The sequence below is a fragment of the Monodon monoceros genome, unplaced genomic scaffold (assembly GCF_005190385.1).
Source record: "Monodon monoceros isolate NGI ecotype Baffin Bay Population unplaced genomic scaffold, NGI_Narwhal_1 Super_Scaffold_3, whole genome shotgun sequence".
NCBI lineage: Eukaryota > Metazoa > Chordata > Mammalia > Artiodactyla > Monodontidae > Monodon > Monodon monoceros.
Window position 1 is genome coordinate 9,351,191 of NW_021703780.1, and position 24,720 is coordinate 9,375,910.

Sequence of the window (24,720 nt, forward strand, 5' to 3'; positions counted from 1 at the left end):
ATATTTTGTATGAAATGGTCCAATATTAAATGTAAGAAAAATGTGAAAAATTAAGGATACTGTATATATTGTTGTTCCTAGAGCAACCAGTTGAAATAATGCAAAATGATATAACTGAAACACCACAATCCCTTGAAAGGGGATTCTCAAAAAGATTCAATTAAATCAAAAGAAATTAAGAAAGTAGGAACAGAGAATCAAAAAACAAATACAAAAATGATGGGACCAAGGGAAAACAACTAGTAAAATGGTTGGTCCAAACTCAACCATATCAATAATTGGATTAAATGTAAATGGACTAAACACTCCAAATAGTAGTCAGAAGTTCTCAGAATAGATAAAAAAAATAAGACCCAACATAATCTCTCCATAAGAGATGAACTTAAAATATAAAAATACAAAGGGGTTGAAAGTAAATGATATCAAAAGATAAATCATGCAAACAGAAAACATAAGAAGGTTGGAATAGGTAGATTAGCATGAGATATAACAGATGCCAAGGCAAAGAGTATTACTAGAGATAAAGAGAGACACACTAGAACAATAAAAAGGATAAATTTATTAAGACATAAGAATCATACATGTATGTGCCTAATAAAAGAGGTTCAAATACATTAGATGAAAAAGTAACATAATTAAAGGAAGAGACAAATCCACAATTACAGTGGAGTCTTCTCTCAGCAACTGACAGAACAAATAGACAAAAGATCTCAGTAACACTATAACTTCCTTCACCTAATTGACATTTATAGAACACTACACCTGACAATTGCAGGATAAACATTCTTTTCAAGTGCACATGGCATATTAACCAAGATAAACCATTTGCTGGACCATAAAACACGTTCTAATATATTTTAAAGGATTGAAATAATATAGACTATGTTTTCTGATCACAGGCAATTAGTTAGAAATCAACAACAATAAGATATGTAGGAGGGATAAAACCTAAATATTTGGAAATTAAACAACATACTTGTCAATAATTTATGGGTAAAGGAAAAATGACAAGGTACATTAGAAAATATTTCAAACTGAATTATAATGAAAATATAGCATATCAAAATTTGTGAGCTACAGCTAAAGGAAAATTTATAGCTTTTAAATGCCTAGATAAGGAAAGGATAAAGGTATAAAATCAATGACCTAAGAGTCTACAGTAAGACCTAGAGAAAGTAGAGCAAAGTACAGACGGTCCCCAACTTACAATGGGTCAACTTACGAATTTTGAACTTTACAATGGTGCAAAAGCAATGTGCATTCAGTAGGATTTGAATTTACAATTTTGGTGTTTTCCCAGGCTAGCGATATGTAGTATGATACTCTCTTGGGATGCTGGACAGCGGTAGCAAGCTGCAGCTTCCAGTCAGTGCCACAATCACAGGGTAAACAACCGATACACTTACAACCATTCTGTTTTTCATTTTCAGTACAGTATTCAATAAATTACATGAGATATTCAACACTTTATTATAAAATAGGCTTTGTGTTGCATGATTTTGCTCAACTGCAGGTTACTGTTAAGTGTTTTGAGCATGTTTAAGGTAGGCTAGGCTAGCCTACGATGTTCGGTAGATTAGGTATATTAAATGCATTTTCGACTTAGGATATTTTCAACTCACAATGGGTTTATTGGGACATAACCTCATTGTAAGTTGAGGAAGATCTGTAAATCCAGAGTAAGTAGAATGAAGGAAATAGCAAAGAGGAGAAATCAATGAAATAGAAAATAGATAAATGAAAGAGAAAATTAACACATAAATTTTTTTTCTTTTTGAGAGAATAACAAAGTTGATAAGCCCTACATAGGTTGATAAAGAAAAAAATAAGAAAAATTACCAATATCAGGAATAAATGTGTGAATATACTATGGATGCTACAGATATTGTAAATATACTACAGATGCTACAGATATTGTAAACAACTTTATGTTAATAAATTCAACAACTAGATGAAATTTCTGAATAAAACAACTTACCGAAACAGACACAGAAGAAATAGGAAATTTTACTGGCCCTATTAAGTAAATTGAATTTGTTATCGAAATCTTTTCTCAAATACAACATCGGGGTCAGATGGTTTCACTGGTGAACTCTGCTAAACATTTAGGTAAGAGATCAATCTTACACAAATGCTTTCCAAAACAGAAGAGGAGGAAACACTTTGCAATGTGTTTTATGAGGTTAGCATGACCCTGATACTAAATCTGACACAGACATTTTTAAAAAAGAAAATTAAAACACCAGTCATGTCAAACTGTCCACCTAATTTAGTTTCCTTCCTCCACTACCAACAGGCAGACAAGCTTCCCTGAATTGGGGGGAGGGGAGGGAAGAGCAGGCTGGCTGGCTGGTGGGCGACAATATCAAACTTTTGCACAGCCCCCAACTGAACATGGAAGATAATGCAGTCCAATCTGACTTTCCTTAGGTTCCTGAAAGATCTGGACAGAAGCCAGAAGTGGGTGAAGAAATGTAAGATATGTGACTTAGAAGATAAAACACCTGATCTGCTAAGCAAACATCACTGCCAAATGCTTTAAGAAACCTATGGTTTGTAGAACGAGTACTTAAAAAGGAGTTCTTTGAGATTATGCTATGCCAGCAGTAGCTGATTTCACCAGTCATCTGAACAATCCACGTGGAGACATTGAAAATTAGTAAAATAACTGAGTGATCATGAAATAAGAACACAAACAGAAAAAGAAATGTTAAAACTTCTGAACAGGAACAAACTCAGAAATAAAGAAACCATAGCAATCCTCACCACTCCAACGCACAGGAAGAAGGTAAAGAACAAGATTTGAAGGCATTTTTATCCTTAAAATTCGCAGAGAAAGAAAACAAGGAGCAGCTAAAATCTTCATCTGAAGTTTGATTTTTATAAAGCACAAGTCTGGATTAACATGAAGCTGACAAAATCTCTAAAGATATCTTTTCTCCTGCTGGAGTGCAGAGGATATTCTGGTGAGGCAGTTCTGAGAAAGTGCTTCAAGACAGTAGCAATTACACATCCATCCTTTTGAAAACACAGCAGAAATAGGTGCTGGACACTGCAAGAGTGCCATTGGAGAGAAACAGGGAAGTGAGAGGCTCACCTCTTCCATTATCACTGATAATAAGATGGACATAGTAGGGGAGGAGCAATCACCAGTACTGATGAGGTTCATCAATGAATCTCAATCCAGACAGAGGAATATGAGCTTTCTACCTTCTGAAGTTGATGCAGAAATTCTGGCTATGAACTTTCACACTCTGATAATGGAAGAGTGGGGGACAAACATGGAGCACTGATGTGGTCTGGCTTAGATTATGTCTAGTGGACTTTCTCCCAAACTCAGCTCATGGTAACTAGACTTTTAGAGAAACCACCCCAAAATATCTACACAGTCTATTCTTCCTCTGCCTTAAATACGTAGTTGTCAAAAGCAGCGTCTGTTGTGGGAGTATCTGTTGCTTTGGGAGAAATTAAAGATGTTTGTTCTTTTTTCTGTTGATCACAACTACTTTAGAACTTAACAATGTAATATCTGTCCTCTTTCAGAACAGTGAAGGATAAAAGGCACATGAACTGAAGGAAGTTTGCCAGTCTCAATGAATAGGTGGGTATGATGCTTTTGAAAATTTTGTAGAACTCCTGTAAATACTCGTTTTGTGTTTAGATGGTATAAATAATGATACGAATCTAACGAATGTTAGATAGAATAACTTTATAGTTGATTGAGCTTTTGTTCTCTGTAGTGCATCAACAGATTTTGTTTTAATTATTATTGTTGTTCATAAAAATATCCTATTTTTTAAAATAGCCTTTGGAAAAAATTTCCAGGGCCGCATTTCCAATATTTCTTTGCAGCAGAGTTGCACTCTATGAAGAGATGGAAAATATTTATGTTTATCGTAAATTTTGATTTGAGAAAGCCATGATTGAGCACCAAACTTGATATTTAAATGGAATTTCCTGGAACTTCCTCTGTGCTCAGCAAGATAATCTCAACTAACCATTAAGAATTAGTATAAACAAATAATTAGTATCCCAACAATGAAAGACATTATGCAGGACGTTAAAGATATTTTCTTACAATAGTACCTCACAAGTTCTTTTTTTTCTAAATTTTCTTAGGTTTTTTTAAAAATTAATTTTTATTGGAGTATGGTTGCTTTACCATGTTGTGTTAGCCTCCACTGCACAACAGAATGAATCAGCCGTACACATACAGATATCCCCTCTCCTCCCTTCTGGACTTCCCTTCCATTTAGGTTACCACAGTGCACTAGGTGAGCTCCCCGGTGTTATACAGCATGTTCCCATCAGTTGTCCATTTTATACATAGTATCAATAATGTATATTTGTCAATCCCAATCTCCTAATTCCTCCCACCCCACCCTTTTCCCCACTGGTATCCATACATACAGCAATCCCACTACTGGGCATATACCCAGAGAAAAACATAAATCAAAAAAACACATGCACCCCAATGTTCATAGCAGCACTATTTACAATAGCCAGGACATGGAAGCAACCTAAATGTCCATCAACAGAGGAACGTATAAAGAAGCTGTGGTACATATATATAACGGAATATTACTCAGCCATAAAAAGGAATGAAATTGTGTCATTTGTAGAGATGTGGATGGACCTAGAGAGTGTCATACAGAGAGAAGTAAGTCAGAAGGAGAAAAGCAAATATCGTATAATAATGCATATATATGGAATCTAGAAAAATGGTACAAATGATCTTAGTTGCAAAGCAGAAATAGAGACAGATGTAGAAAACAAATGTATGGGTACCTCGCAGTTCTTAAATGCTTATGTCTTATAGCACCAGTCCTGGAACAGCTCACATTCAACACCATGCCAACATGTACCAAAGTGACTTATCCATTCCCAACACACTCTCTGCCAACCTTCATTGTTGGAGAATCAAACAAAACACAGAGAAAAGGACACAGAACTTCCATTAACCATGTACAAAGCCCCCTACCTGTCTCACTTCAATTTTTTCTTAATGTCTATGCATGGCTGAAGGTCCTGTGTATTCTTCCTTGATGAAGTTTGAGAATGAGAGCAATGAAATTAGATGAAAGCATCTTAAGCATAATTAAGAAATATTTCAACAGACCAGAGGTCAAATAACTTTACTTTGTTTAACATAAATCTTGATATAAAATATGATCTTAATTTAATGGTAGACACATATATCAAACTATGAATTTAAGCCAGAGTTTCCTACAAGTACTTTAAAAAGAGCACTGGGGGTTTCCCTGGTGGCGCAGTGGTTGAGAGTCCGCCTGCCGATGCAGGGGACACGGGTTCGTGCCCCAGTCCGGGAGGATCTCACATGCTGCGGAGCGGCTGGGCCCATGAGCCATGGCCGCTGAGCCTGCGCATCTGGAGCCTGCGCATCTGGAGCCTGTGCTCCGCAACGGGAGAGGCCACAACAGTGAGAGGCCCGCGTACAAAACACTGAAAATACCTAAGAGAAGTTTTAAAAATTGGTTTTATCCTTACAGTTGATATTTGGAGGAAAAGCTCTAAGGTGTATGTAGGCCATTCAATCACTGACTATTTGCTTCTGAGCCTTCCATTGAATGCATTAAACATTGATAAACTGCTGGTTAAATGGCTGTTGTTTGAACTTTTATTCCCTGAAAACCTCTCATTTCAGAAGACAGCATTGAAAGAACATTTCATTTCTCTGTGATTTCTCTTGGTGGTACTCCGGGAAAATTTTAGTTGAGTCACTTGAAATAGAACATTATTACTGCCATGAATCAAATTATCAGGTATTAGTTTCCAGTTCTTTGAGGAAATAAATGTTGGAGAGGTGTGGGGAGAAGGAATATATTTCAAAAAATACTGCAATAAAGCTCAGGACTGACCATTGACTAGTAGGTGTTTTAGTATGTGGTTAAAAATCTGTAATGGGCAGTTAAGGAAATTACCAACAAGTAGAATAAACTTTGAGATCACCAAACAGAGATTGCAATGTAGATTTTGTCTCCATTAAGTAGAAAATTGAAGTTCGAATAGAAAGCAATCCACTGTGGTTCTTCTTCTGGATGTTATTTACAATCATTGTCGAATTTATACCTTAGCTGAGTATAGTCTTCCTAGCAGGCGTACATTGAACACTTTTGTTTCATGGTCAAGATAGAATCAGAAGCCAAGGCTACTGACCATCTATTTGACTGTTTTTTCTCTCCATGACCATACCTACTGCCTTGTTTTTTTTGTTTGTTTTTTGTTGTTGTTGTTTTGTTTTTGCGGTACGCAGGCCTCTTACCGTTGTGGCCTCTCCCGTTGTGGAGCACAGGCTCCGGACGCGCAGGCTCAGCGGCCATGGCTCACGGGCCCAGCCGCTCTGCGGCATGTGGGATCTTCCCGGACCGGGGCACAAACCCACGTCCCCTGCATCCGCAGGCGGACTCTCAACCACTGCGCCACCAGGGAAGCCCTGCCTTGTTTTGATTTATAAAAATTACCTGGGAAAAATAGGAATTTTTTTTTGCTTATATAAAAATAATACAGAAATTATTGCTGTTATTCTGGTGAGAAAAATGTTGTACAATGTGTTTTAATCTAAACAAAACGTAAATTTTATTTTTTTAAAGAAAATTACAAAAAAATCCTTTATAACCATAGATGCAAAACTCCTTAACGAAATATTCACAAATGGAATCCAGCAATATATTAAAAGAATGATACACCATGACAAAGAAGAGTTTATCCCAGGAATGCAACGTTGGTTTCACATTTAAAAGTCAATCAATATTACTCATTGTATTGACAGATAAAAGGAACAAAATCATAGGATCTTCTCAATAGATGTGTAAAAAGTACTTGACAAATCTAAAAAACTCTCATGATATTATATTAACAAAAAAAATCTAAGTAAACCAGAAATAGAAGGGAACTTCCTTCACCTGATAAAGGATATTTATGGGGGACTTCCCTGGCGGTCCAGTGGTTAAGACTCCACGCTTCCACCGCAGGGGGCATGGGTTTGATCCCTGGTGGAGAACTAAGATCCCACATGCTGTGCGGTATGGCCAGAAAAAAAAAAGGATATTTATGAAAACCTTCCAGTTAATATAATGCTCAGTGGTGAGAGAATAAGAGTTTTTCCTCTCAGACTGGACACAGGGCAAAGATGTCTCCACTTAACGTTGCAATGGAGGCCCCAGCCAGTGGACTAGGGCAATAAAATGAAGTAAAGAGCTTAATGTGTTTGTATGAAAATTCTAGAGAACCTATAAGCAACTACTAGAACTAATAAGCAAATTTTAAAATGTTGCAGGATACATTGTCAATATTCTAAAATCAATTGTTCTTTTATAACTTACTGATTTAATGGTAATAAAATTAAAAATTTTCATTTACAATAGCAACTAAAACATAAAAATTTAGAAGTAAATTAAACATGCAAGACCTCTTCACTAAAAATTACAAAACATTGCTGAGAGAAATTAAGGAAAACCCCAATAAATGGACATATGTACCATGTTAATGGATTAGAAGACGCAAGTAAATCTGAAAAAGAAGAACAAAGTTGGAGGATTTACACTATCTGAATTCAAAATTTACTAAGGCTACATTAATCAAGACAGTATGATACTGGCATAAGGACTGAGAAACATCAATGGAACAGGATAGAGAGCCCAGAAATAGACTCACACTCGTAAAATCAATTAATTTCCAACAAAGGTACCAAAGCAATACATTGGGGGACAAGGAAAATCTTTCTAATGATAAGTACTGGAATAATTAGATATTCAACTGGGAAATGTTTATTCAAAAGGAACCTGGATGTTCTTCAGCATTACTCTTGTTCAATACAGTAATCTGATGTGTTGTTCTTTTCTATTTATACATTAGCCTATCAAAGCACTTTTTCCACTATTATAATAATATTCCTACTGCAAAAGTGTTATTTTTCTTTTTATAAAAATAACCTTTTTAAGTTTTAAAAGCAATAGTTTTTCACTTATGACAACTCATATGTTAAAGTATAAAGTAAACAAAATTACCCATGATTACACAAGAAAACCAGAAATCACCCAAGTTGACCTTTTGGGTTGGTCTTTCTAATCTTCTGTATATAGTGTCCTAAAATTGTATATTGCATTTTTAATCTAATATTATTTTGCATGTAATTTTCTTTCTCCAAGACTCTGAGATTTTATTTTTGTTTGCATGTAATATGATGATATTAGCTTTCATTTTAACATCTTTTTATGACACTTGTAATTGCATTTCCTGAAGACATAAATTTTAACTGTAAGCTACATCCAAACTGCACTTCCAACAGACATCTATTTCTGGAGTATCTGCCAAACTCATAAATGACTCTTCTTCCATGGCAATTGTCCATCTCACAATCCCCCATCTAAAATGTGACTGTACTATTGAACAAGCATGACTCAGGGAAGCAATCACGGAACAAATTTTATTTTAAATTTAAACTGTTACTTTAAATTTATTTCATATGTTTAGTTGTTCTCTTGCCCCTGATGAAATTTAGGGCAGGTCAGAAAACTGAGCGTTTCAAAATTATTTTTAAGTATGCTGTTACAAGAAAAACCACAGAAGCAATCTCTAGGCAGCCAAATTTACAGTAGATAATCTGTTCTAAGGCCACAAGTGATTGTTAAAGTTCTGGCAACCTGAACTAAATGGGCCAATTACTCTCTCACACAGGAATTCCGAAATTAAGTCCAGAGTAAAGTTTGCCTGCAATTGTAGCACACACTGTGGACTTAAGGCCAGAGAAACGGAGTCTTCAAAGAGAAAGAAGACAAGAGGAAATGCAAAACGGAGAAGCAGATATGGACCAAGAGCATTTCCTGGATTCTGCCAGCTGTTAATTGCTGGTTTCACTTCCTTCCAGAACTCCAGTTGCGTTCCTGCCTTTGGGTTCTGTGAAACCCCTCAATCGTTGTAATACCAACTTCTAACTTTTTTTTTGTTGAATCAAGTTTTTGTTAAAGGGGCCCAAATAATACAGAAATGAGTATGGACTATGGGAAGTTTTATCCCTTAAACAACTCACATATTCATGATCAGTATATCCTTTGGCTTTGCCTATGGATGATGGCCTTTCTCTGATCTACTCCCTCCATCTGAGGGTCCATGTTAGCTGTAAACTTGTAGTGTTCCCTGCTCACTCACTAAGGTGCTGACTGTAGAGTTACCTAGATCATCTTTGCTCTTTTGAAACATCAATGTCAAACTTTTATGTATAGTTTCCTGATTTGAGACAGCACATTGTCAGAAAATGCATAGGATTTGATATTCAGTGACTCCTGCAGATGTTTTTAATTCTAATTCCTTTGCGTTGTTCTTAGAAAGGAAATCAAGTTTTATTTGTCTTACTATTATTTCCAAGGTAGTCAATAATTTTAATACTGTGAGAATAAAGCACTTGAGATTTTTTGGCTTCTGAATGTCAATGAGTTCTGTTTTCAGAAATTTGCCTTGGGTGAAGCATAAATTTACATGACATATTTTTAGTGACTGAGGGAAAATTTACTCACAGTGCTAATAAAAAAGTTCCAGTATTACCAATATAATTTGTATTGGTTAGTGTAGCTCTAAGGATAGGTCTAGAAAACCAAAGATAGCAGAGAATTAACACAACCCTAAAATGTCCTGATATTAATTTTTCATCACATGATTTAGAAAATTATCTTTACTAGTCATATTGCAGACTCTACCTTGGGTGAAATACTTATAGCTTAGAAAACCAGTCTGTAGGACACATTACGTTTTAGAAACTTGGTTTCTTCACACTCTCAAACTATTGTGAAACTTTATTAAATTAAGTGAATCAAACAAAAATTATTCAATAAATAGTCAACATTTGCTAGGTGATATGGGTGTTATAGCCAAAAAAAAAAAAAAAGACATGTGGCCTTTGCCCTCCTTCACCTGGTAAAGTAGTTGGGAAGAGATACAGAGCAAGAGTAATAAAACAAGACAGTGTAGAGTGATGCGTACGCTGATTTTAGAAGTTCTGAGATGGGGGAGAGAGAAATGGAAAAAAAAGTAAACAAAGAAGCTAAGAACAGAGGATACAGAGAGAGAGTATATCTTGCATTTATGACAACTTTTCTGTCATTCCCTTCTTGGGGATCCACTGAAATGAACTGAAGCTGAAATGGTCAGAGAGAACTTCCTAGAGAGTTGATTTGATTTGGGACCTGAAGGAAGACACAGGATTTGAAAGGATAAATGGCTAAGTAGACAACATAAGCCTAAGTATGGAGATGAGAATACATTCAGGTTTGCAGAGGAGCAATTAACCTTACTAGCGTTGGAAGCCATAGGAAATAATACTGGGTGAGCATGGTGAAAAAGAGAAGTCAAAGGATTTTAAACATGAAGAACATAGGGAATTGCTGAGCAGAGGGATAATAGGATGAAAATTGGTTTGGGAGGATTAGTTGGGCAAGGTTATGAAAGGTGCTTGGGAAGGGTGGAGACTGGCATCTGGCAAGGTAGTCAGGGCGTTGCTGTAGTGATCCTTCCATGAGGTAATGAGGGCAGTGTCATCGCAAATAGGAAGGACCAATAAGAGCTTTCCAAAAAAGAAAACTACCTGATCTTGAGCAATCTGAATCAGAGATGATGGTAGAACTTCTTGTCTAAAGGAATTGGGAGGTATGGGGCTGGAACTTAGGGAAGGGGACAGCATGAAGAAGTAGATTGACATAGATTTACTAGTCAATGATACAGAAGCGACAGCCGAAGCCAAGAGAATGAGGGAGGATTCATCAAAGAAGGAATGTGGAGGAGAGAACAGAGAAATGAAAGTTGGAAACCACCCACATTTAGGGCATAGGACAAATAAAATGAGCCAATGCAAGAGGGAACATGTGGCCTGGGATGTAGGTGAGTCTCAGATAGTGTTGCCAGATAATTAAGGCAGCAGAGTGGTTAAGGAGGAGGACGCTGTCACCAGTGCTGGAAGAAGGTGAAGGAGCGAGAAGATGAGGACTTTAGGAGAAGAGTTAATAGTGATCTGGGACTGGAAACCAGATCACATAGACAAGGGAGGGAAGGAGCTATGAGGTGATGAGCGAGTGGACATGTGCAGAATAATGAAGCAGTTAGGAGGACAGGGTCTGATGGCAACTCTACCTGAATCCTGGCTCCATCCAGACTGGGCAACTTAACACACAGAAGTTGACCTAAGTCTCCATGCACTGGATTGAATAGCATCCCCCCAAATTCATGTCCTTCCCAGAACCTCAGAATGTGACCTTATTTTGAAATAGGGTTGCAGATGTAACTAGTAAAGATGAGGTTATACCACAGTAGGGTGGGCCCTTAGTCCAATATGACTGATGTCCTTATAAGAAGAGGAAAGGACACAGAAAGAGACACACACAGGAAAGATGACCACGTGAGGATGGAGGCAGAGACTGGAATTAATATGCAACTGCAAGCCAAGGAAAACTCAGGATGCCTGGCAACACCAGAAGTTAGGAGAAAGGCACAGAACAGATTCTCTCCTAGAAACTTGAGAGAGTACAGCCCCGCTAACAGGGCTGATTTTGGACGTCGAGACCCCAGAACTGTGAGAAAAAGCATTTCTGTTGTTTTAAGCCACCCATTTTGTGGTACTTTGTTATGGCAGCTCCAGTAAACTAATATTCTTGGTAATCTCATCCTTCAAGTGAGGATACTAACACTCTCATTATAGGAAGGGTTAGCAATATAATAGGAAAAATGCTTAGCACAGTGTCTGCCCCACTGGAAGAGCCCAGTTATATATTGTCATATATTATTTTTTTCTTTGAACAATTTGGTGTGGAAGAAAGGAAAAAGTGGTCCTAGATAAACCACACATATGGTGAGGTAAATGTTGTTATTGCTTCTTTTTACATTTTTATTTTAAACATTTTATCAAGAAGGCACCTTTTTTTTTTATACAGCAGGTTCTTATTAGTCATCCATTTTATACACATCAGTGTATACATGTCAATCCCAATCGCCCAATTCATCACACCACCATCCCCATCCCGCCATGGCTTTCCCCCATTGGTGTCCAGACGTTTGTTCTCTACATCTGTGCCTCAATTTCTGTCCTGCAAACTGGTTCATCTGTACCATTTTTCTAGGTTCCACATATATGCATTAATATACAATATTTGTTTTTCTCTTTCTGACATACTTCACTCTGTATGACAGTCTCTAGATTCATCTGCGTCTCAACAAATGACCCAACTTCGTTCCTTTATGTGGCTGAGTAATATTCCATTGTGTATATGTACCACATCTTCTTTATCCATTCATCTGTCGATGGGCATTTAGGTTGCTTCCATAACCTGGCTATTGTAAATAGTGCTGCAATGAACATTGGGGTGCATGTGTCTTTTTGAATTATGGTTTTCTCTGGGTATATGCCCAGTAGTGGGAGTGCTGGATCATATGGTAATTCTATTTTTGTTTTTTTAAGGAACCTCCATACTGTTCTCCATAGTGGCTGTATCAATTTACATTCTCACCAACAGTGCAGGAGGGTTCCCTTTTCTCCACACCCTCTCCAGCATTTGTTGTTTGTAGATTTTCTGATGATGCCCGTTCTAACTGGTGTGAGGTGATACCTCATTGTAGTTTTGATTTGCATTTTTCTAATAATTAGTGAGGCTGAGCAGCTTTTCATGTGCTTCTTGGCCATCTGAATGGCTTCTTTGGAGAAATGTCTATTTAGGTCTTCTGACCATTTTTGGATTGGGTTGTTTCTTTCTTTAATATTGATCTGCATGAGCTATTTATATATATTTTGGAGATTAATCCTTTGTCCGTTGATTTGTTTGCAAATATTTTCTCCCATTCTCAGGGTTGTCTTTTCGTCTTGTTTATGGTTTCCTTTGCTGTGCAAACGCTTTTAAGTTTCATTAGGTCCCATTTGTTTATTTTTGTTTTTATTTCCATTACTCTAGGAGGTGGATCAAAAAAGATCTTGTTGTGATTTATATCAAAGAGTGTTCTTCCTATGTTTTCCTCTAAGGGTTTTATAGTTTCCGGTCTTACATTTAGGTCTCGAATCCATTTTGAGTTTATTTTTGTGTATGGTGTCAGGGAGTGTTCTAATTTTATTCTTTTACATGTAGCTGTCCAGTTTTCCAAGCACCACTTATTGAAGAGACTGTCTTTTCTCCATTGTATATCCTTGTCTCTTTTGTCATAGATTAGTTGACCATAGGTGCATGGGTTTATCTCTGGGCTTTCAATCTTGTTCCATTGATCTATGTTTCTGTTTTTGTGCCAGTACCATATTGTCTTGATTACGGTAGTTTTGTTGTATAGTCTGAAGTCAAGGAGTCTGATTCCTCCAGCTCTGTTTTTGTCCCTCAAGACTGCTTTGGCTCTTCGGGTTCTTTTATGTCTCCATACAAATTTTAAGATTTTTTTTGTTCTAGTTCCGTAAAAAATGCCATTGGTAATTTGATAGGGATTGCATTGAATCTGTAGATTGCTTTGGGTAGTATAGTCATTTTCACAATATTGATTCTTCCAATCCAAGAACATGGTATATCTCTCCATATGTTGGTATCATCTTTAATTTCTTTCATCAGTGTCTTATAGTTTTCTGCATACAGGTCTTTTGTCTCCCTAGGTAGGTTTATTCCTAGGTATTTTATTCTTTTTGTTGCAATGGTAAATGGGAGTGTTTCCTTAATATCTCTTTCAGATTTTCATCATTAGTGTATAGGAATGCAAGAGATTTCTGTGTGTTAATTTTGTATCCTGCAACTTTACCAAATTCATTGATTACCTCTAGTAGTTTTTTTGGTAGCATCTTTAGGATTCTCTATGTATAGTATCATGTCATCTCAAACAGTGACAGTTTTACTTCTTCTTTTCCAATTTATATTCCTTTTATTTCTTTTTCTTCTCTGATTGCCATGGCTAGGACTTCCAAAACCATGTTGAATAATAGTGGTGAGAGTGGACATCCGTGTCTTGTTCCTGATCTTAGAGGAAATGCTTTCAGTTTTTCTCCATTGAGAATGATGTTTGCTGTGGGTTTGTTGTATATGGCCTTTATTATGTTGAGGTAGGTTCCCTCTGTGCCCACTTTCTCGAGAGTTTTTATCATAAATGGGTGTTGAATTTTGTCAAAAGCTTTTTCTGCATCTATTGAGATGATCATATGGTTTTTATTCTTCAATTTGTTAATACAGTGTATCACATTGACTGATTTGCATATATTGAAGAATCCTTGCATCCCTGGGATAAATCCCACTTGATCATGGTGTATGATCCTTTTAGTGTGGTGTTGGATTCTGTTTGCTGGTTTGTTTTGTTTTTTTGCAGTATGCAGGCCTCTCACCATTGTGGCCTCTCCCGCTGTGGAGCACAGGCTCCAGACGCGCAGGCTCAGCGGCCATGGCTCACGGGCCCAGCTGCTCCGTGGCATGTGGGATCCTGCCAGACTGGGGCACGAACCCACGTCCCCTGCATTGGCAGGTGGACTCTCAACCACTGAGCCACCAGGGAAGCCCTGTTTGCTAGTATTTTGTTGAGGATTTTTGCATCTATATTCGTGAGTGATATTGGTCTGTAATTTTCTTTTTTTGTAGTATCTTTGTCTGGTTTTGGTATCAGGGTGATGGTGGCCTCATAGAATGAGTTTGGGAGTGTTTCTCCCTCTGCAATTTTTTGGAAGAGTTTGAGAAGGATGGGTGTTAGCTCTTCTCTAAATGTTTGACAGAATTCACCTGTGAAGCCATCTGGTCCTGGACTTTTGTTTGTTGGAAGATTTTAAATTACAGTTTCAATTTCATTACTTGTGATTGGTCTGTTCATATTTTCCATTTCTTCCTGGTTCAGTCTTGGAAGGTTATACCTTTCTAAGAATTTGTCCATTTCTTCCAGGTGGTCCATTTTATTGGCATAGAGTTGCTTGTAGTAGTCTCTTAGGATGCTTTGTATTTCTGCAGTGTCTGCTGTAACTTCTCCTTTTTCATTTCTAATTTTATTGATTTGAGTCCTCTCCCTCTTTTTCTTGATGAGTCTGGCTAATGGTTTATCAATTTTGTTTATCTTCTCAAAGAACCAGATTTTAGTTTTATTGATCTTTGCTATCGTTTCCTTCATTTCTTTTTCATTTATTTCTGATCTGATCTTTATGATTTCTTTCCTTCTGCTAACTTTGGGTTTTGTTTGTTCTTCTTTCTCTAGTTCCTTTAGGTGTAAGGTTAGATTATCTATTTGAGATTTTTCTTGTTTCTTGAGGTAGGCTTGTATAGCTATAAAATTCCCTCTTAGAACTGCTTTTGCTGCATCCTATAGGTTTTGGATCGCTGTGTTTTCATTGTCATTTGTCTCTAGGTATTTTTTGATTTCCTCTTTGATTTCTTCAGTGATCTCTTGGTTATTTAGTAACGTATTGTTTAGCCTCCATGTGTTTGTGTTTTTTACGTTTTTTTCATGTAGTTTATTTCTAATCTAATAGCGTTGTAGTTGGAAAAGATGCTTGATATGATTTCAACTTTCTTAAATTTACTAAGGCTTGATTTATGACCCAAGATGTGATCTATCCTGGAGAATGTTCCGTGTGCACTTGAGAAGAAAGTGTAATCTGCTGTTTTTGGATGGAATGTCCTATAAATATCAATTAAATCTATCTGGTCTATTGTGTCATTTAAAGCTTGTGTTTCCTTATTAATTTTCTGTCTGGATGATCTGTCCATTCGTGTAAGTGAGGTGTTAAAGTCCCCCACTATTATTGTGTTGCTGTCAATTTCCTCTTTTACAGCTGTTAGCATTTGCCTTATATATTGAGGTGCTCCTATGTTGGGTGCATATATATTTATAATTGTTATATCTTCTTCTTGGATTGATCCCTTGATCATTATGTAGTGTCCTTCCTTGTTTCTTGTAACATTCTTTATTTTAAAGTCTATTTTATCTGATATGAGTATTGCTATTCCAGCTTTCTTTTGATGTCCATTTGCACAGAATGTCTTTTTCCAATCCCTCACTTTCAGTCTGTATGTGTCCCTAGGTCTGAAGTGGGTCTCTTGTAGACAGCATATATATGGGTCTTGTTTTTGTATCCACTCAGCCAGTCTATGTCTTTTGGTTGGAGCATTTAATCCATTCACGTTTAAGGTAATTATTGATATGTATGCTCCTATGACCATTTTCTTCATTGTTTTGGGTTTGTTTTTGTAGGTCCTTTTCTTCTCTTGTGTTTCCCACTTAGAGAAGTTCCTTTAGCATTTGTTGTAGAGCTGATTTGGTGGTGCTGAATTCTCTTAGCTTTTGCTGGTCTGCAAAGCTTTTGATTTCTCCATCAAATCTGAATGAGATCCTTGCCAGGTAGAGTAATTTTGGTTGTAGTTTCCTCCCTTTCATCACTTTAAGTATTTCATGCCACTCCCTTCTGGCTTGTAGAGCTTCTGCTGAGAAATCAGCTGTTAACCTTATGGGAGTTCCCTTGTATATTATTTGTCATTTTTCCCTTGTTGCTTTCAATAATTTTTCTTTGTCTTTAATTTTTGCCAGTTTGATTACTATGTGTCTTGGTGTGTTTCTCCTTGTGTTTATCCTGTATGGGACTCTCTGTGCTTTCTGGATTTTGTGAGTATTTCCTTTCCCATGTTAGGGAAGTTTTCGACTATAATCTCTTCAAATATTTTCTCTGGTCCTTTCTCTCTCTCTTGTCCTTCTGGGACCCCTATAATGTGAATGTTGTTGTGTTTAATGTTGTCCCAGAGGTCTCTTAGGCTGTCTTCATTTCTTTTCAGTCTTTTTTATTTATTCTGTTCCACGGCAGTGAATTCCACCATTCTGTCTTCCAGGTCACTTATCTGTTCCTCTGCCTCAGTTATTCTGCTATTGATTCCTTCTAGTGTATTTTTCATTTCAGTTATTGTATTGTTCATCTGTGTTTGTTTGTTCTTTAATTCTTCTAGGTCTTTGTTAAACATTTCTTTCATCTTCTCAATCTTTGCCTCCATTCTTTTTACGAGGTCTTGGATCATCTTCACTATCATTATTCTGAATTCTTTTTCTGGAAGGTCGCCTATCTCCACTTCATTTAGTTGTTTTTCTGGGGTTTTATCTTGTTCCTTCATCTGGTACATAGCCCTCTGTCTTTTTATCTTGTCTATCTTTCTGTGAATGTGGTTTTTGTTCCACAGGCTGCAGGACTGTAGTTCTTCTTGCTTCTGCTGTCTGCTCTCTGGTGGATGAAGCTATCTAAGAGGCTTGTGTCACTTTCCTCATAGGAGGGACTGGTGGTGGGTAGAGCTGACTGTTTCTCTGGTGGGCAGGGCTCAGTAAAACTTTAATCTGCTTCACTACTGATGGGTGGGGCTGGGTTCCCTCCCTGTTGGTTGTTTGGCCTGAGGCAACCCAACGCTGGAGCCTACCTGTGCTCTTTGGTGGGGCTAATGGCAAACTCTGGGAGGGCTCATGCCAAGAAGTACTTCCCAGAACTTCTGCTGCCAGTGTCCTTGTCCCGATGGTGAGCCACAGCCACCCCCCGCCTGTGCAGGTGACCCTCCAACACTAGCAGGTAGGTCTGGTTCAGTCTCCTCTGGGGTCACTGCTCCTTCCCCTGGGTCCCGATGCACACACTACTTTGTGTGTGCCCTCCAAGAATGGAGTCTCTGTTTCCCCCAGTCCTGTCGAAGTCCTGCAATCAAATCCCACTTGCCTTCAAAGTCTGATTCTCTAGGAATTCCTCCTCCCATTGCCAGACCCCCAGGTTGGGAAGCCCGACGTGGAGCTCGGACCCTTCACTCCAGTGGGTGGACTTCTGTGGTACAAGTGTTCTCCAGTCTGTGAGTCACCCACCCAGCAGTTACGGGATTTGATTTTACTGTGATTGCGCCACTCCTACCATCTCATTGTGGCTTCTCCTTTGTCTTTGGATGTGGGGTATCTTTTTTGGTGAGTTCCAGTGTCTTCCTGTCGATGATTGTCCAGCAGCTAGTTGTGATTCTGGTGCTCTCACAAGAGGGAGTGAGAGCATGTACTTTTACTCCGCCATCTTGGTTCAGGGCCAATTGTTTCTTTTTAAGTAAGAGTTATATGTGCATATTTAAACACAGAAAATAAATAAAATCTCCAGAGAGAGGAACAGACTAAAGAATTTAGAGATAATATATATCTTCATCAAAGACCAAATCCAGGGCAAATGAAAGATTTCATGAGATGTGACTATAAAGTAATAGATTGCATGTTTTAATGACTTACTACCATTTATAGTTCCAAAATGATATAATTCTTCAGAGAAGACACTCTGGAAGGTAGATCGTTATTCTAATGGCGTTGCCATTACTTCAAACACATTTTAATTTTCTTCCAAACCAGGTAGTTCCAAACTACACAAAGGTTTCACACTCATGACACACCTCACTTTTACTCAAAAGACGTTTCTTGCCAGGCTGGCCACTCAACTGACATTACACCAAGCAACTTCTGACTCTTTCCAAATGCCAAGTCCACCCTTAAATTATAAACATTAGTACGATTGAGGGCATTTTTTAAAAGTGTTCCAAATATTTATCAAAGTAGTCTTAAATACCCAAATGTGAAAGAAAACATTCTGATTTCAAATAGAGTATCAATCTTGTTGGCATACATGCTTGATGACTTCAAATCAGGCAAGGCTTTTGACAAAAGTTTTTTTAAGTACATATTATATATATATTTTTCCCCGGATAGTTCAACAGTTAAGCCCTAACTGGCTACTCACTGAAGCAATGATGGTATTTTTACTGGTGAATTTCCAACTGAGGTCCACTCAGCAATTTCTAAGTACATTTAAATACATGGCTTTATTTTTTCCTCCTTATTTCTTATACCTCAATATGCATGAGAAGGAAATGGCCTTGTTTTTCAAAGGCTTACAAAGAACAGAAAGGAATAAACTATGATTTCAAAATGCCTAATAATCTATTCACATCATGTTCAGATTTTCAGAAAGGAAGAAGGACAAGCAAAGGGAAAAAGGGTCATCTTTAACTTGCCCCTGCTTTAACTTTCCCAGAAATTACAGAAAGAAAGAAAAAAAGATCATTAACAAAACATCACTTTGCTTAAAACAGAAACAGACTCATAGACCTAGAGAACGAATTTACGGTTACTGTGGGGAAAGGTTGGGGGAGGGATAGATTGGGAGTTTGGGATTGACATGTACGCACTGCTATATTTAAGATAAAATGTCTTTTCATGAAAAAAAAGTCACTTTGCTTAAAATGAGATCTTTTTAATGGGACTCTTAGTTCACATGAAACACAAATTTTTCACTGCCTCATCTTCATGCTGGAGTAAATTAAATTTTTATTCATCCTTCTATTGCATTCTGTGTCATATTTCACAGTGAAATACTACCCTGCACTTTATTTGAGCTTGGAAATCCAGGAAAAATATAAGGAGGTTGAAATAAAAGAGGAGGCTCCCTCGGAGGCCAGACTCTGAGAAGCAAGAAATGCGCCCTGGTTGCAGAGAGGAAGTTGCATTTTGTTGTACAACTTTTTGGTTACGCAGAACTCTTGGCCTAATCGTGAGAGATGACATCTGTTCAACAATCGCACAACTTACTCCTCGCTCAATCAACATCTGTTAATTTGATTTGATTTCTTTTTTAAAAATTTATTTATTTAATTAATTTATTTTTGGCTGCGTTGGGTCTTTGTTGCCCTATGCAGGCTTCCTCTAGTTGCAGTGAGTGGGGGCTGCTCTCCGTTGCGGTGCGCGGGCTTCTCAGTGCGGTGGCTTCTCTTATTGTGGAGCACGGGCTCTAGGCTCACGGGCTCAGTAGTTGTGGCTCGCGGGCTCTAGAGCGCAGGCTCAGTAGTTGTGGTGCATGGGCTTAGCTGCTCCACAGCATATAGGATCTTCCTGGACCAGGGCTCAAACCCGTGTCCCCTGCATTGGCAGGCAGACTCTTAACCACTGCACCACCAGGGAAGCCCTTGTTAATTTGATTTTAAGACACAGTCTTCCATTCCTTTCGTCATCAGGAGTGATGGAGAAACTAAGAGAAGGAGCCGAGTGCCCTACTTGATATTACCTTTTCCCCAACTGAGAACTGGGTCACATGACCTTGGCTATGAAGAAGGCTCTAATTCATCCTGTCTTATTTTTATAATACCCTCAGCACTTATGGAATATATATATAGAGTAAATATATATGTCCGTAACTGAGTATACACATTGTATTACATATATAAATATATACATATATGTAATATATTTACTGACTACACACATATATTATGTAACATATGTAAAATATATTATTCCTGCAATATACAATACATATATGTATATTATTATACATATTACTATACGTTACATATAATACATATTAAAATGTATACTATATACATGTATAATAACACATATTATGCATTACATTATACATGTATACATAATAAACATACATTTACATATATATAATTATACAATGTTAGTGTATACTCAGTCACAGGTTGTTGTTAACTGTCTTCTATTGTTTCTAATGCATGTTTTATTCTCTTAAACCAATGCTAGGGTCTTTAAGGGAAGGAACAGTGTTTTTCTTATTTTTTTAACGCATATGATTAGTATAATGAAAGAAAAGTGATGAAAATTATTAACTTCAGTTCAAACTTATACTTTTACAGTGGGCCAGATGTTCTCATTTCATTCCCAGTTACCCCAGATATTTACTATCCAGGTAGATCCCAGGGGAACCGCAACAGGGCTGCAGCTCTCATGCAACACCAGAAAGAAATAAGATTTGTTGTTTAAACCAATGAGATTCTAAGCTTCTTTGTTATGTAGCATGGTCTAGTGAAACCTAAGGTATAGCCTAAAGCAGATCTAGTGGACAAAAATAAGTAAGATTATAGAAGACCTTTAGTAACGTAATAAATATGGTAGATCTTATTCATATAGACCACCCTATTCCCTAAAAACAGAGAATAAACCTTCTTTAATTGTGTACTCACTTCCCCAAATTAACCATATACTGGGCTACAAAGAAAACATCGGTAAATCCCTCAAAGTGGAAATGGTATAAATAACATTCTTTGGCTACACAGTAATTAAACTATGAACTGCTAAAAAAAATATAGAACTGCCTCCCTTTGAAAGTTGAAAGTTAAAAAAGAATCTCTCTTTTACATAATTTCAAAGTAGAAATCAAAAGTAAGATGGCAGAATTTCTAGAAGATAACAACAGAAAATGTTAATAGAACATCATGTATCAAAAGCTACAGGATAGAGCTTCCCTGGTGGCGCAGTGGTTGAGAGTCCGCCTGCCGATGCAGGGGATGCGGGTTCGTGCCCCGGTCCGGGAAGATCCCACGTGCCGTGGAGCAACTAAGCCCGTGAGCCATGGACACTGAGCCTGCGCGTCCGGAGCCTGTGTTCCGCAACTGGAGAGGCCACAGCAGTGAGAGGCCCGCGTACCGCAAAAAAAAAAAAAAAAAAAAGCTACACGATACAACCTAAGCAGTGCTCAGGGAAAATTCAAAGTTAAATATTTATAAAAATAACAAAACCATCCAAAGAATAGCAGAAGAAACTAACTGATAATGATAAAAGAAAAAAAGTGAATATACAGAAACACAGAGAACTGATAAATACATCTTAGAGCTGATTAATTGGAAAAAATATAAAATGATTAGCAAATATAATTAAGATAAAATTAGAGAATGTGTACGTTCGCAAAATAAGCAACTTGTTGGAGAAGTTAAAAGATTTGCAAGAGGTATTGATTAACACTGCAAATTACTTTTAAAAATTGTATGGTTCAAATGAAAAAATTACAGAAAGAAATCAGGAAGAGAAAAAATATCGAAATGGATAAACTGCCATAGGAAAAAACACTACCTAGAAAAAAACTGACAAAGAGCTGCTTCCCTAAAGCATCGACAGCAGTTTTACAGTTGAATTTCACCAAACACCGAAGAAAAAGAAAAATCTAAATAAGGACAGCTTCTAAATATTTTGTATAAAGCCAACACAACATTAATTAGCAAAAATAAAAAATAAAAATAAAAACCACAAACTAAATTAAACACAATTCTAAAGAGAAACGTACAGATCAATCTCACTCACAATACTGATGACATAATTCTAATAAAAGATTAAGACATGGAATTAAGTAGCATATTAAAAGAATGAGAGATCATGACTAAGTGGCATTAACTCTAGAAACTCAAAGAAAATGTATTAGGAAAATTTTAATATAATCCTCATATATTTAGGACGAAAGGAAGAATCACATTGTCATATCCATAGATGCTAAAAAGAGACATATTCAACAACTTTTCAAAATCAAATTTCTTAATAAAATAAAACATTAAAATATCTCAACATCCCTTAAATTCATTTATAAATGTAACATGACTTCAGTGAAAATATAACCAGTAATATTTTTAGAATTAGGAAGCTGATTTTAAAGTTCTTCCAGAATAATACACATTCAAGATTAATCAGGAAAAAAATTGAAAGATGAATAGAAAAGGAAGACCTATCTTAGAAGAACCTGAAGCAGATTGTACAGTTAAAGAAAATAAAAATAGTATGGTGCTGACATATGAATAGATAGATAGGACAAAAATGAAAGTCCAGAAATAAATCCAAGTATACTTAGAAATTTTGAACATGATATAGCTGGTGTTTTAGGTCAGTGGGAAAATGATGGATTTTTCAATAAATGTTTTGGGACAATTCAGTTGCCATCTGGAAAAACAAAATTAGATCTCTACTAAATGTTTTACGTTAAAAAAATTCCAAGTGGACCAAAGGTGTAAACAAAGACACCCATAAAATTTTTAGAAAAGATATGAGACTTAAAAAAATCAAATCTGAGAAGGGAAGACATTTTAAAGCATGGCGGAAGACTCAGATACCATAAAAGAAAAGGCTGACAACATAAGTATCAGAAATTTCTACATGACCAAAGAGTTTTGTTAAAGCTAAAAGGCTACTGACAAACTGAAAAAGATGTATGCAGTACATATCACAAATGGTTAATTTGTTAAATATTTAAAAGCTCCTACATGTAAGGTTTTAAAAGATAAATTACCCAAAAGAAAAATGGGCAGAAGTGCCTAGAAAAGGCAATCAATATGTTCCTTCACACACACATAAAATGTGTCACCTCACTTAAAATCAGAAAATTGCCAATAAAATACAGTGAAATACCATTTTCACCATTTTGTTCTTGGCATCCAATGTTTTATGATGTTTAGCTCAACAATTAAGTACTTTAAGAATTGAGTTTAGTGTGGATTATGCGTCATGAATCTACAAGTGGCATTTAATCAATACACTATTTTATGTGTTTTATGTTTGCCTTCCATCCATAATATGACCAGACTGGATGCAGGGTAATTTCAGACACTGGTTTTTAGGGGGGAAACTGAGTCTCCTGTGTTGCCAAATGCAGGATTTTGTATGCGTGTGATTTTAGCAGAGTCTTTCTTTACACTCATATTCAGGCCTCAGAGAATGAATTCTTAGAGTTCAAATGTCATGTATTATCTCTTTTAAAGACTTAGGATAATAAACAAGGAGCTACATGGCAGTGGGGAGTGGGCTGGGCAGCATCTGGCAGAAATTGGAAGGTAGGTGGTTTGTATGCACAGGTGGAGGGAAAACAACAAGGAGGAGGTGGAAAATGGAGCTAGAGGCACGGGCAGTTACCTGCCTGTCCTTCCATCTCAAACATGCTCCTAACCCTCCATGACTGTGGGTGGACGTCATTTCCCACTGCCAATATGGAGCATCTCTCTGCTCTTTTCTGGACAGGGCTGGACCCCTCAGTAGCCCCATAATGGTGACCTGGCACCCTAGGTATGCCATATCTTACTGTGGAGACAAAATAGGACATACCTTGTTTTTCTGATTTACTGTGATCGAAATGTCTCTTGACTCTTAACAGGTGTTCTGAGAAACATTTCAACAAGTAAATTTCAGTGCAGTACCTATATTAAAATAATATGCACGACCATTTCTTCCTCTTATTTCTGTCATTTCTTCCAACAGAATTTTATATTCTTCTTCAAAAAAACCAACAGTGCTTTCGCTGTGTGTGTGTGTGTGTGTATGTGTGTGTGCGCGTATAAGAACAAGATACAAGATTTGGGCAGAAGTGAGGTTTTGTGTATAGATTTTGAAAAAAAATTTGCCTGATAGTGTTATAAAATTTAACACTATTAAATTAGTGTTATGAAATTTCAACCCATCCTTGTGAAAATTAAATGAGCTAATATGTTGTACTTGGCACAAGGTCTGGCAGGAGGAAGGAGCTGTGTTGATTATTACTACTAGTTAAATGATGCCAAAAATCTGAAGAGGTGCCATTATTATTCCCATTTTAAAGCTAGTAAGTGATGCAGCCAGTGTTCAAACCATATTTTCCAGATAATGAATCTTTTAAACCTGCCCCATCACTCAGCGTTTGGAGCTGCTGAAATGTGTCGTGAGATGAAATTAGGTTGCCTATGTAATGTGATTCTGTGATATAGTACTGAATGAATCTTTTAAACCTGCCCCATCACTCAGCGTTTGGAGCTGCTGAAATGTGTCGTGAGATGAAATTAGGTTGCCTATGTAATGTGATTCTGTGATATAGTACTGTACAGCGAGAAAGGAAGATAATAAAGGAGAAAGATGTCCTCATAGTTAATGTTTTTCTCAAAGGATCAATACCATTTTTTATTCTAATTGACTTTAAAAAGCTTTCTTCTGGGC

General features: G+C 37.0%; 1 protein-coding gene and 1 pseudogene across 4 annotated transcripts in view; one reads left to right on the forward strand and one right to left on the reverse strand.

Annotated features, from left to right (window-relative positions):
* Positions 1–24,720, reverse strand: part of NEDD9 (neural precursor cell expressed, developmentally down-regulated 9) — a 290,772-nt gene that overhangs the window by 263,437 nt on the left and 2,615 nt on the right. The window lies entirely within an intron of this gene.
* On the forward strand, positions 1,333–8,864 carry LOC114907090 (annotated as a pseudogene).